General features: G+C 38.5%; 1 pseudogene; it reads right to left on the bottom strand.

Annotated features, from left to right (window-relative positions):
• Positions 1–8,444: 8,444 nt before the first annotated feature.
• On the bottom strand, positions 8,445–14,259 carry LOC118834855 (annotated as a pseudogene).
• Positions 14,260–15,039: the final 780 nt, after the last annotated feature.

Below are 15,039 nucleotides of genomic sequence, written 5' to 3'. Positions count from 1 at the left end.
AGAAAGGAGAGGTTGCCTCCCAGGGCTCCTGCTCTAGGCACCTGGAAAACCATTCCCCACACTGCTACTTGAATGTTTTCCTTCAGGCCTCTGATGCTTCTGGGGCTCCACAGAACCATAGCCACTACAAGTATAAAGAGCAACCCAATAACTGGGAAACATTCAACCTCTATCTCAGTACTCCAAAACTCCATACTTTCCTTTTAATCTGCAGATCCTGCCAAATATGCCATTTTGCAACAACAATGTTGCTAGCAGCTGCTGTGGAGGTGTAAGGCCAACAACACCAGCTCACAGAAAGGCTGCCAGTACAAGTTCTTTGATCTGCTTTTCTAAGGAAAGCAACTTTAAGGGGTTAACAATATTACTTTAATTAAACATACATATATCACTCATATAGTTCAGGGAGAAAAGCTAGCACCCTGGACTTCAGAGAGAATACAAACAGAAATTATAAGCAGAAATTATACAAACAGAGCAAATAACACAAATCAACAGACAAGCTTATAGCCATATGACCAAGATATTACATACATAATTACCAGGGAGAGAAGCACCAAAATCTGGGTTTTTCAAAGCCAGGGGGATACATGACAGCAACTTAGAATCTCATCTGGTCAGATCACATGACACTTTTCCAGTGAATGAGCCCCCAAACAAAACACCAACCTCTTATACACACATTTCTACCTGTATATTCATTGCCTAACACATAGCAAGTATATAATAAATGCTTAATTTATTTACATTTTTACTTCCCTTACTCCTAACCTCTCATGTCTAAGGTTTCAGGTGTTTTTCTTTCATGCTTGGTAGCAAAGCAATTGTGGTTGAGTTAAATGTTTTTCTATCCACATTAATTATAGTCAATAACAAAGACTCAGATTCCTAGCTGTCTGGATTATATGACAAAATTTTATGCCTTCTGGTCCTGTTCTTGATCCATATTCTTGACAACCCTTATATCTAATATCTTATATGTATATTGTTCTGTTAATGTGAGTCATGATCCTTCAAATGCCTGGACTCAATTTGACATCCTCTGAACTTTACGTTTCTTAAGTACCCACTTTAAGAGACAAATGCCAGGATAGGCACTGTTTCTTTCAAAACTTCATTCATAGGAAATATAGACTGGGAAGGTTCCTTCTCTGGGGGCCATTCCTCCAAGGATAGCTGTCTGAATCAAATGGAGAAATAGCTGGTCAAAATAACTTATCATTCCATCCTAAGAATGTCAAATGGCAGCCCATGGGATAAGAGAATTTCACTTCCTTCTCTTAGTGAGGGGCTAGTGTTATCAATCATTATAATCTGCCCTTCTTTCCCATCTCCAACCTGGAGAAGGTTATTCTAAAATTGGTTAAAATGATCATTTTCCTCTTAAGTTTAGTCTGTCCCTAAAAACTGCTGTCTTCCAACTGACTAATCACAAAACTAGAACTGTTATTTTAAAATATAGTAAAAATAATTGACCCAGTGTATTTATAAGCCACTTAAAATAAATTTGGAAAGCTTAGTGTACTAATCTAGAAGGACAGAAAGGAAATAGGACAGGAAAAAGTGAGGAAGACAGAGAGGAAGTAGCATGTATGATACATAAAGTCAGATAGAAATTCCAATAGTTTTCAACTGTAGTTAATCTTTTCCTGACTTCATATTGCATGAAGTACCACATATAAAGCTCACCCACGGACTACATTTTGCATTCTTATGCTCTATGAGCAAAGCATTATAGCATTTATCACCTAATGGAGTTCTTTTCCTTAAGTCTCATGTATAAGCCACCCTAGATCATTCATAATTTCATTCATTCAACATTGACTGGACAAGAATTTATTAATTGGTTAGTTACCATGTTTTAAGCATGGCATAAGGTTCTGGGGTTATGCAATGGCAACCACACTGGCATACCCAGGATGGCTGCTAGTGCAGGTTCTTTTATCTGCTTTACTTGGAAAGACAGCTATTTCAGGGGTCAACAATCTTGTTTAATTACATAAAATATGAACAGAGAAAATACAGAGCAGAGAAGGGGCCCTACTGACTGAATACAAAGCAATACTTCTATATACTTTACATCCACCACTGAATTAAGAGAGTCAGGGAGCTCTGAACATACTGCCACCCAGAGTCTTGACCTGGGAGTCACAAGATTCTTCTTGTAAGCAAGCCCTAAAAGCAAAAGCTCACCTCTCAGAATATATAATCTTTCACCTAATCGGCTCAGAGCCAGAAGGCACCACAACCCTCCTGACTCAGTGCCTAATTAGAAATGAACAAAAGGTGTGTAAGCCTTTCTACAAGCAAGCTTCCCATAATGGGCTCCACATGAGGCCTGTTAATGGGCAGGGAAGATCTTATACTCATTAACATTACTGGTTATTATACAACTCTATTCATAAAGTGGTTATGTGTATGTAAGAGTGTGTGTGTGTGCATGCACACACACATATTTGTGTAGGTGTATAATGTAAGTGAATACTTTATAATAGGTGTAAGTAGGTATAAGTGAAAACTTTATAATACTTAAGTATTTTCTGGGCATTAACAATCTGGGGCAATAGCATTGGCCTCATGAAGGAGGTAGCACCAAAGAGAAGCCTAAGGGAAAGTAGGAATTCTGTGTGGTAGAGGTAAGGCCATAGTATGTTCTAGACACTGGAGACAAACAGTTTGTGCAAAGCCATGAAGATGGGAGCTGGAAGATCATGTTTGGTGAATAACAAATACGTAGGTTTATTTGGCTGGAACATTGAATATGTGAAAGAGAACAATGTGAAATAAGCCAGAAAAAGTAAGCTGGATTCAAATTGTAAACTGTTTTAAATGTTAGAGTTTTTATTTTATTCAAGGCAAGATTGAGTCCCTGGTGCTTCTTGAGCAGAGGAGTGACAGAGTAAAATATTGCTTAAGGAATTCCATTTTGAACTATGGATTTTGGGGATGGGTTAGAGAGTAGAGAGACAAATTGGTTACAGAGACCATGTATATCATAATATAGTCTAGAGAAAAGATCTAAGGTAAAATGGAGGATGTGTTAGTGGAAAGAGAAGGACACCAAAAACAAAATAGTGATATTTTAGAGGCAAAATCAACAGGACTTGGTAACAAATTTGACTTAGAAAATGAGGGAATGAAGAGAGTCAAAAATGACTATTATTATGTACCTGGGTGATTGAAAAAGTAGTGATATCAAAAACAGAAATAGAGAAATTAGAGGAAAGAATGTTTTGGGAGGAGGTGGAGCAGAATGGTGAATAATAACTTCTATTTCTGATATGTTTAGTTTAGATTCTCTACAGTATATTCACTTCAGAAAGATCATAAGATGGTTGATAATACAGGACTATCATTCAGGAAAATAGTGCTAGATATATAGAACCCATGGGAATTGAGGAGATAAGAAAGAGCAAGAGACAGAAACAGAGAGACATAGATGAAGCAAGACAGAAAGCTAGAAAGAGATAGAGAGAGACATAGAGACTGAAAGAGACAGAAACAGGGACAGAGATTTAAAGATAGAGACTATAGAGAGAAGAAAAGAAGGTCCAAGACAGAGCACTGGGGTACATCCACATATAGAGAATAGAACATGGATGATGATCCAACAAAAAAGACTGAGAAGTAGGAGTTAAACTAAAAGAAAACCTGGGGAAAACAGTGTCATGAAATGTCATAGAAGAGAGAATATCAGGAGAAGAGGGCTGGTAGAGTACCTCTGATTATTTCTTCTTTCTTTATCCATATATACACATGAATTTGTATATATGTGTATACACACATATATGCACACACACACACAGAATGGAGGTATAATCAAGACATTATATTTATATGTCAGTATATATGTACACACATATATATATATTCATAATTATTATAATATATAGGCATATATGAAACAATGGTAACTCCAAAATAATAATGGAGGTATCAAGTTCACAAAATCAATAAATTAATGATTCGTTATGTACCTACATGTGCCAGGCTCTGTGCTAGTCAAAGATTCTGAATACATGTTTAACTAAACAAAATAATTTACATCCTTATTTATCAGCAATAAAGACCAAGAAAACTTTAGTAAAAGAAGCTTCAATTATGATGGCAATTAAAACATCACATATTACACATAAATGTGTAAAAATTTAGTATCTGACAAACCTACAAAAATTAAAAAACTGGGAAAATGATTATTTACAAATATACTTGAGAAAATTAGCTAGCAATTTTTTAGTAAATGGATTTAAATACACATTGGCACCATATACTCAATGAAATGAAGCTGACTGATAAACTTACATAGTAAAAATACAAACCATAAACATGTGGAAGAAAACGGAATAATGTATTTTTCTCTGCATCCTAGGAGAGATGGTTTGCTTTCTGTTAAGTAAGTAGGACAACATTTTAAGGATAAGATATATGTGCTAAAATAAATTGTTCTTTAAACTTCTTATATAACAAAACCAGTAAGATAAAAGTGAAGATGGGAAAATATTTATAATAATACATTTCATAAAAGCTTGACATATAAAATATATAAGAAATGGTTAAACATCGAGGTATGAGTTCCAGTCCACAGTGGACAAATTGCCAAAGAATTTATAAAAATAGAAAACATAAATTGTTAGTAATCACTTGCAACATGCTTCAATCTCCCTAAAAATGAAAGATGTACAAATTAAAACAACCTTGAGGAATAATCTCATCATCATCAATTATTATTAAAAACAAGTTTTAATGTTTTTATACCCATTCATTGCTGATAGAATTGCAAACTAGTAGAATCTATTTTCTTAGGGAAAAAACTCTGTCAGTATGTAGTGGGATTTAAGGGCAATCATACTTTTATTTTCTTTTTTATCCAGCAGTTCTACTGTGGCAACATGCCTTGAACATATAATAAAAAAAGAAAAAATATGGGAAAGCTAGGTGTCACAGTGAGTAGAGAACTGGCCATGGAGTAAGGAGGACCAAAGTTCAAATGTGTCCTCAGACACTTGACACATTTACTAGCTGTGTGACCTTGGGCAAGTCACTTAACCCCAATTGCCCTGTCTTTCCCCCTGAAAAAAAGGATGTCATCTGTTCCACATTTTTTAATAGCAGGATTATTTTTAATTATCAAAATCTGGAAGAGACTAAAAGTACATTAGAGGAATCATCAAATAATTTGCAATACAATTGAATATTGTAATTAACATTGACAAAAATAAGTAATACAAAGAAATAATGAATTATTTTATGATGTAAAGCAAGGTTTTGTGTTTTTTATTTAAGCAGAACTAGAACATGATACATATTAACTACAACTTGTTTGTATGTTGTTCTTCTGAGGCCCAATGACGACATGAGGGTGATGTCTTGACTTGTGTTGAATTGGATTTAATTGAGGCAGAGTTGCACAAAGTCATTAGCCTCACTCTCTTCTCCAGTCATTACAGTCCAGTGGCAAGACAAAAGTCAAGATGACTGGTGATGACCTAGATAACTATAGCTGGCTAAGAGGAAAAGTCAAAAGAAACAAGCAGACAAAGAATCTTGATAAACACAGAAAAGGTTTTATGATATTTCATTAACTGAAATTCATTTATTGGAATGTAAATATTCTCACAAAATTATATTTTTTTGCAATTGTACTTAATGTGATGTTACTGGCAAATGAGTTTGTAAAAAAGAAAACTAATCACTAATTGACCATGAGTAAAAGTATAAATGCCTTAGGTTTTTTTTAATATAAACCTTTCATTTTCTCAGATCCATGGTTTCAGTGCAATCTCACAAGCAAGGCATTGGTAAGTACAAAGGATGTATTTTCTACTTTTGTTCAGTTTTATATGTGATTTTCTAATACACATAAAAATTAAAAATGAATTATATTACTCTGTTGGAGAAGAGTATTACATCACTAAAAGTTGAATGGATATGTACATATTCTTGAGCATTGGACCATGAATTCTAGAATAGAGAATTCACCATATTAGTGGTATATTTAGTAATAAATGAAAATTTTCAAATAACTATAGATGAAATATAAATGCAACAAGACATTTTTCAAACAAAAAATTTTAAAATGAATTTTTGATAATTGTTTCTAAAATATTTAGACTGATTTGCACATTCATAATATATAATAAAACAGAATGCAAATAGTTGCCAGGTAAAGAAAGATTCTGGCTAGCTAACTGTAAAACCAATTTGTAAGTGAAAGATCTTTCCTGCCCATTGAATGGCCCTCAAGTGGGGCTAACAAAGGGAGGCCTGATTAGGGACGGGCCCACACCCTTTCACTGACTAGATATGAGGCCCCAGGGCCACACCCGTTTGCTAGTTAAGCTGATGTGAGCATGAAGCCCTCAGGGCCCTAAAGGGAGTTGCTAAGACCAGAGCTAAGACCAGAGTTCTAGTCAATCAGATGCCAACTAGCAATGTATAAAAAGAGAGGCCAGAACTGAAAGCCACAGAACTGTAGGCCCCAGGCTAGTTAGCAAACTAGTTTGCTAGTTTGTAAGAGGCATTAAGCCTTCAGGGCCCTAAGGGGAGTTGCTAAGACCAGAGCCAATGGTATGTGTGCTGAGTTCTAGTCAATCAGATAATAGCTTGGACTGTATAAAAAGAGATCCCAGAACTGGGAGCAGCGGAACTGAGAGCAGCAGGATTCAGAAGCAGACTTCAAGAAGACATTGAGGCATCAGACACAAAGGGAGAGCCAGCATCAAGAGAGACTGCAAAGAAGAGAGTGCTGAACAAGAGATAGTTTCAGAGATCAAGGAACTCAGAGTCAGCAGAGCTGCAGGAGAGAGAAATGTGTGGAGAGTTAAGAATTCATGAGTGACTTTTTATAGGAAGGCACTAGCAGCAGGGGTGGGGGGGTGAGGGGATGGGGGTGTGGGGGTGAGAAGCGACAGTATGGCTTGGCTCCTTGCTATAATACTTTGTTATAATTTCCTTCTTACTACATTGAGGTGGGCTTACTGGTTTTGGAATGTAATTACTACTGTATGGAATTGGTACTATTGTTCCTGCGATTGGATTTTCTCATGTCTAAATATATGTTATACTTCCTCTTCCTTCTACCTAGGGAATTTCTTATACTTCATGATTCTGAACCATTCAGACATGTCCATGGTCCTCTTTGAGGTCATGAATCTTGCCTTACTACTATACTAATGTACATCCTCTTTTTTTTTTTTTGGGAAAGACGATGTAAGACTTTCATTTAATATGATGTTCTGAAAGAACATAGAGGGACCCAGCTCCCCCTCATATAGTCCAATAAAGAATTCTTTAAAGGGCAATAGATTGAAAAATTTCTAATTAATCCAAAGAATAATAACAGTAAATTCTGTAAACCAGCCTAAGATTTCACCCTCCCCCCCAAAAAAAATAAAAAAAGAATTCTACAGGCACTGAAAAGGGATCCATCAGGAAAACTAGAATGAGCTCAGGTAAACAAGCCAGAAACCTGCCAACATTTTTTTTTAATGCAATTTATTTATTTAACATATTTGGTTTTCAGCATTGATTTTCACAACAGTTTGAATTACAAATTTTCTCTCCATTTCTGCCCTCCCCCCCCACTCCAAGATGGCGTATATTCTGGTTGCCCTGTTCCCCAGTCAGCCCTCCCCTCTATCACCCCCCTCCCCTCTCATCCCCTTTTCCCTTCCTTTCTTGTAGGGCAAGATAAATTTCTACGCCCCATTGCCTGTGTATCTTATTTTTTAGTTGCATACAAAAAGTTTTTTTGTTTTTGAACATCTGATTTTAAAACTTTGAGTTCCAAATTCCCTTCCCTCTTCCCTTCCCACCCACCCTCCCTAAGAAGTTGAGCAATTCAACCTAGGCCACACATGTATTATTATGTATAACCCTTCCACAATATTCATGTTGTGAAAGGCTAACTACATTTTGCTCCTTCCCAACCCATCCCGCTTTATTGAATTTTCTTCCTGCCAACATTTTAACCATAAACACTCTTAGCTTGTGCTGGTTTCCCTAGAGAGACTTCTCTTATAGCACTTATGGATTTTGGCTGTCTTTTTGTTTCATCCTAGGTTAGAATGAACTTGGTGCTAATTTTTTTTTTTTTGGAAAGGAAAAAAAGTAGATCTTTATTTCAATAATTCATTTCCTTTGCAAGCTGACATATTTTATTAAAAAAAATTCTGAGAAGGGGCCTTTAGACTTCACCAGATTGAAAAAGAGATCCATGACAAAAAAGGGGAACTCCTAAATTAGAGGATGAAAGCCCATTCCAACAATGAGATTCTATTTTGTGTGCAGCAAGAGGCAGAAGCCTGGGTAGGATGTCAGCCTTCTAAGTACTTTGACTTGCTGGATAGCTGATTATGCTTTAATCTTGCCAACCCCCCTCTCCTAGACAGACAAAGCCAACAGCAAGAAATGTTCCTTTAACACCCCACCCCACCCTGTGATCCCTAGGTGAAGAGTCTAAGAGTGCCATCTGCCCCACAGGAGAAAAGCCAGGGCTCGGTGGGATGAAAGCTCACATCCAGCACCGCAAGGTCCCAGTGCACCATGTGGCCTTCGAAAACTTTCTTTTTTTTTTTTTTTTAATATATTTTTTTTTCTTTATTTATTTTTAGTTTAGCACACACGGTTCTACATAGTTTTGAGTTCCAGTTTTTCTCCCCTCCCTCCCCCCCCCCTCCCCAAGACGGCATGAAGTCTCATATAACTGTCATGTATAACTTCGCGTTGAATTAATTTATGCTCTAGTCAAGTCGTGGAGAAGAATTTTGATCAATTGAATGAATCATGAGAAAGAAGAAACAGAACCAAAAAAAAAACCAAAAAAACAAAAAACAAAAAAAAAAAACCCCAAAAACAAAAACAAAAGAGAAGCAGAAAAGGCGAGCATGTAGTGTGCCTCAGTCTGTATTCAAACTTCCCAGTTCTTTCTCTGAATGAAGATAGCATTCTCCATCGTGAGTCCCCTGGAGTTGTCCTTGCCCCTTTAGGTTGCTGAGAGAAGCGTAGTATGTCAGGATTGGTCCTCATGGAATCCACATATCTGTGGCTGTGCACAACGTTCTCCTGGCTCTGCTCCGCTCACTCAGCATTATGTCGTGTAGGTTTTTCCAGGTTGTTATGAAGTCTGCATCATCCCCATTTCTTATGGCACAATAGTATTCCATCACCTTCATATACCACAGCTTGTTCAGCCATTCCCCAATTGATGGGCATCCCTTTGATTTCCAATTCTTGGCTACCACAAAGAGAGCTGCTATAAATATTCTTGTACATATGGGTCCTTTTCCCGCTTGCGTGATTTCTTTGGGATACAACCCTAGAAGTGGTATTACTGGGTCAAAGGGTATGAACATTTCTATAGCCCTTTGGGCATAGTTCCACACCGCCCTCCAAAACGGCTGGATCAGCTCACAACTCCACCAGCCATGCAACAATGTTCCAATTTCCCCACATCCTTTCCAGCATTTATCATTCTCCTGATTTGTTATTTTAGCCAATCTGACAGGAGAGATGTGGTATCTAAGAGTTGTTTTGATTTGCATTTCTCTAATCAGCAGCGATCCAGAGCATTTTTCCATATGCCTGTAGATAGCTTTAATTTCTTCCTCTGAAAACTGCCTGTTCATATCCTTTGACCATTTCTCAATTGGGGAATGGCTTGTATTCCTATATATTTGGCTTAGCTCCCTATATATTTTAGAGATGAGGCCTTTATCAGAGATACTAGTTGCAAAGATTTTCTCCCAATTTTCTGCTTCCCTCCTAATTCTTGTTGCATTGGCTTTTTTTGTACAAAAACATTTCAATTTGACATAATCAAAATTATCCATTTTGCATTTTGTAATGCTCTCTATCTCTTGTCGGGTCATGAATTCTTTACTTTTCCACAAATCTGATAAGTAAACTATTCCTTGCTTTCCCAAATTACTTAGAGTATCAACTTTTACTCCTAAATCATGAACCCATTTTGACTTTATTTTGGTATATGGTGTAAGATATTGGTCTATGCCCAGTTTTTTCCCTACCATTTTCCAATTTTCCCAACAGTTTTTGTGAAATAGTGAATTATTAGCCCAGAAACTGGCTTCTTTGGGTTTATCAAAGAGTAGATTGCTAAACTTGTTGATTTCACCTACTTGTGTACCTATCCTATTCCACTGATCCACACCCCTGTTTCTTAACCAGTACTAGGCAGTTTTGATGACTGCTGCTGTGTAGTACAGTTTAATATCTGGTGTGGCTAAACCACCATCTCTAGCATGTCTTTTCATTAATATCCTAGATACTCTAGACCTCTTGTTTTTCCAAATGAATATTGTTATTATTTTGTCCAGCTCAGTAAAAAAATTTTTTGGTAGTTCGATTGGTATGGCACTGAATAGATAGATTAATTTAGGTAGAATTGTCATTTTTATTATATTAGCTCGGCCTAACCATGAGCAACTGATATTTCTCCATTTATTTAGATCTGATTTTATTCGCGTGAAAAGTATTTCATAGTTATGTTCATATAGGCCCTGAGTTTGTCTTGGCAAATAGACTCCCAAATATTTTATAGTGCCTTCAGTAACTTTGAATGGAATTTCTCTTTCTATCTCTTGCTGTTGGGCTTTGTCAGTAATGTATAGGAATGCTGAGGATTTGTGTGGGTTTATTTTGTATCCTGCAACTTTGCTAAAGTTGTTTATTATTTCAAGTAGTTTTTTACTTGATTCTTTAGGATTCTCTAGATAAATCTTCATATCATCTGCAAAAAGTGATAATTTAGTTTCTTCTTTTCCTATTCTAATTCCTTCAATTTCTTTTTCTTCTCTTATTGCTACAGCTAATGTTTCTAGAACCAAATTGAATAATAGGGGTGATAATGGACATCCTTGTTTCACCCCTGATCTTATTGGGAATGCATCTAGTTTATCCCCATTACAAATAATGCTTGTTGATGGTTTTAGGTAGATGCTATTTATAATTTTGAGGAAGGTTCCCCTTATTCCTATGCTTTCTAGTGTTTTTAATAGGAATGGGTGTTGTACTTTGTCAAAGGCTTTTTCTGCGTCTATTGAGATGATCATATGGTTTCTGCTAGTTTTGTTGTTGATATGGTCAATTATGCTAATAGTTTTCCTAATATTGAACCAGCCTTGCATTCCTGGAATAAATCCTACCTGGTCATGGTGTATTATTCTCGTAATGAGTTGCTGCAATCTTTTTGCTAATATTTTATTTAAAATTTTTGCATCAATATTCATTAGAGAAATTGGTCTATAATTTTCTTTCTCTGTTTTAACTCTACCTGGTTTGGGTATTAGTACCATATTTGTGTCATAAAAAGAATTTGGTAGGATTCCTTCTTCACCTATTTTCCCAAATAGTCTACAAAGTATTGGAATTAGTTGTTCTTTAAATGTTTGATAGAATTCAGCTAAAAACTAATTGGAAACTAAATAATTTAATTCTAAAGAGTGAGTGGGCCAAAGATCAAATCAGAGAAACAATTAATAATTTCATTCAAGAGAATGACAATAATGAAACAACATACCAAAACTTATGGGATGCAGCAAAAGCAGTTCTTAGGGGAAGTTTTATATCTCTAAATGCCTACATGAATAAAATAGGGAAAGAGGAGATCAATGATCTGGGCATACAGCTGAAAAAGCTAGAAAAAGAGCAAATTCAAAACCCCCAATTAAATACCAAATTAGAAATACTGAAAATCAAAGGAGAGATTAATAAAATTGAAACCAAGAAAACTATTGAATTAATAAATAAAACAAAGAGCTGGTTTTATGAAAAAACCAATAAAATTGACAAACCTTTGGCCAATTTGATTAAAAAAAAGAAAGAAGAAAATCAAATTACCAGTATCAAAAATGAAAAGGATGAGGTCACCTCTAATGAAGAGGAAATCAAAACAATAATTAGGAATTATTTTGCCCAACTGTATGCCCATAAATTTGACAACCTTAGAGATATGGATGAATATCTACAAAAACATAAACTGCCCAGACTAACAGAGAAGGAAGTGAAATTTCTTAATGACCCCATATCAGAAAAAGAAATTGAGCAGGCCATCAACGAACTCCCTAGGAAAAAATCTCCAGGGCCAGATGGCTTCGAAAACTTTCACTGGCACCAACAGCGGGTTCTGTAAAAGGTCATTGTAGACCATGCCATGGTAGAAAATGACACTGCCATCATCAGATCCGGAGGCAAAGAGCGGGTACTTTGGATGGAAAGCAACAGCCCTGAGGACCTTCTTGTGGTGCCTTAGCACCTTGCAGGGCTTGGTTGAAAAGTCATGGTCAAACCAGATCAGTTTACTATCATATTTGCAACGTTGTCTCCTTGGGGATGTATAGCCAAGCTAGACACCCATTTGCAGTTAGGCATTAACTTCTTTGTGAGCTCCTGGTGAAGCAGGTGGTAGAGATGCAGGTTGCCCCGAGAAGCCACAAAAAGAAAGGTCGAGAGGGGTGGAAGACCACACGCTGCACCTGACCATGGCTTCCACAGAAGGGGCTTTGCCTGCACCTATGGCTCACCTAGTGCATTAACACCTGTGTGTGCTCAGCAGCTGCCACCACTGAAGCCAGGTAATCCCCACGTTCATGCCAGGCTACGTGCTTCACTGGCTTGTTATGATGGATTCGCAGCCTTAGGCCGTGTTCATGCTCTTCAGATGAAGCCTCCTGCCACTCCACAGGTTGCCCAGCAGGTTCTTCAGGGGACGAGAATACACTCAGCAGCTGGTCTGTGCTGCACATCACGGACAGGTCCTCCAGATCTGGATTCAGCAGCAGCCACAGCTACAAGACAGATGGCAGGGTTGGGACTCCAGGCGATGCTCTTCACCACTCCAGACATAGGAATCGTCTTCAGGCACCGACCGGTGTTCAGTTTCCACAGTTGTATGGAATGATCGTCTGAGCCTGAAGCTAGCCAAAAGCCATTGGGGAAAACACTGAGGCACGGTACCAAGTTACTGTGGCCATAGATTGGCCACCATAGATTGGGTAGTGGGAAACGGCTGCAGGTACCGGGGTTTGGGCAATTTGGGGATCAGATCTTCAGGGTCCACATTCACCCTCATCTTGCGCTGGCGAGGGCACAGGTAAAGGTCGAGGCAGCGTTCAAAGCGTTCGTGGATGAAGCATCCATACGCGGGCACTGCCCTGGGACACCAAAACTGCTGAGGCGAGAAGTTCAACTTCCTCTCACCGGGCTCTTGCTGCTCCCTGGCCAGTCGCTCCTCCTCACTGAATAAATACTCAGGTGGGGGTTGTATGATTCAGCATGGCCAGGCAGTGCCATTTTCGGGGAAGGCACATGCATTTTGTGGCACCCCAGATGGCATTGGGGTCTTCTTGGGCCCACAGGTCACAGTATTGGGGAGTGAGGTCCCTCGGCCGTTGTGGCTGAATCCAGCCCATTTTAATGGCATGAACCATCCGGGAGACCTTCTCCTTTTCGATGAGGGATGGGATGAAACTGCGTTTGTCAGCAGGATGGTTGGTCACTGGGTGGATCATCATGTTGCCACTGAAGAATCTATAGCTGGCTCATTGGGATCATAACTGGCATCTCCAAACTGGCCCTTCTGTAGCCTCTGTACCAGAGCAACCTGTTCATCGATCAACCTCACATCCTGCCCTGTCATCTTGTCCTGTACTGTCCCTCATCCATCTTATCCAGGAAGTGATCAAGTTCATCTCGGCTACGCAGGGGTTTATAGATTCTTTTCCCATCGAGGTCATAGCCAATGTGGGGAAAATCCTCATACCATTCCAGAGGGATATTCCTGACTGTGTTCTGGATGTCCTTCTAATCGGAGCTGTCCCCTGCATATTCGTCTTCTTTCTTTGGTTCTTGGCTTCGGGTACTAGCTTCCCTTGTGTTCTGCAAAGTGGCACCAACCTGGGACTTGTCCTGAGTCATCTTTGGGGTGCTCCTGGATGATCCATCTTCAATACTGCTGGTATCATCCTCACTACTGTCACTGCCAGAGTCCTCCAAACCTGAGAACACACTCTCTTCACTGTCGGATGGGTCACACTCACTGCCTGCTGCACTGTGGCTGGGGGCTGGACGGCTGAAGAGAGGCAGCTCCTCGCTGGACCCCACCTCCTGCTGCTCGGGATGCTGCTCCGCGGGCCTCTTCCCGTCCCTTGCTCAGGCCCCCGCTGGGTCTCCCGCCCCGTGCCCGGCCATGTTCCCACCATTCTTCGCACCGCTTCCTGGCTCTGGCGGCCGGAGACCTCATCTCTTCTCTCTTCCTTCCCCTTCCTGTCTAATTTAAAAAAAAAATTAAAATTAAAACAAAATTCTTGATCACTATTTGACCTAATGTATTTTTTAGGTCACTGTTGGAGTATATGTGGGAAAGCTTGGCTCCTCTATGACATTCCACAATGCCATTGTAACTGAAAGTCCATACTTAGTAATGCATATAAAGTATATTATCTTCGCAGCAGCCTCATTATAAACAGTTATCATTCTGACTGCTACATGTAATGGTCAAGTATCCCAAGAAATAATGCTTCTTGTTGCCTTCGAGGAATTGTCTTCCTCAAAGTCCTTTTTTTAGCCTCTCTAAGGAGTTCCTGTGCAGCCATTCTTCCATTTTGCTTCGACTTCTGCTTTTTTCTGGTTTTTATTTATAGGTCCAATGTCAAGACTGTCATAATTCAGCTTCTCTGCCAATGTGTCCACTTCTTGATCAGTGGATACAAATATTACTTTTTGTGTACCAGTGGCCAAGGTTAAAGGTGGTATAAAAGCTGTGTTATTCTTAGCACCCTTTAGCCCCATACTTACTACTCTACAAATACAAGTTTAAAAAACTGAGGGACACTTTTTATTTTGCTTTGTTTCATGGTTTGCCAGGGCCAAAAAAAAATATCCCTAGATATCTAGCTTACTGGTGTTGTCTTTTTTCATGGTTAATTAGGTCTTGGAAAAGAGATTACCTCTTACTGTAGCTTTATTCAATTTTTCTCCTGCATGTCAGAACCTGGTCAGAGCTTTTGACCTAGTGTTTGGGTA

The sequence above is a fragment of the Trichosurus vulpecula genome, chromosome 1 (assembly GCF_011100635.1).
Source record: "Trichosurus vulpecula isolate mTriVul1 chromosome 1, mTriVul1.pri, whole genome shotgun sequence".
NCBI lineage: Eukaryota > Metazoa > Chordata > Mammalia > Diprotodontia > Phalangeridae > Trichosurus > Trichosurus vulpecula.
The sequence above is the reverse complement of the archived record's forward strand: the minus strand, read 5'-3'. Positions and strand labels throughout refer to the sequence as shown.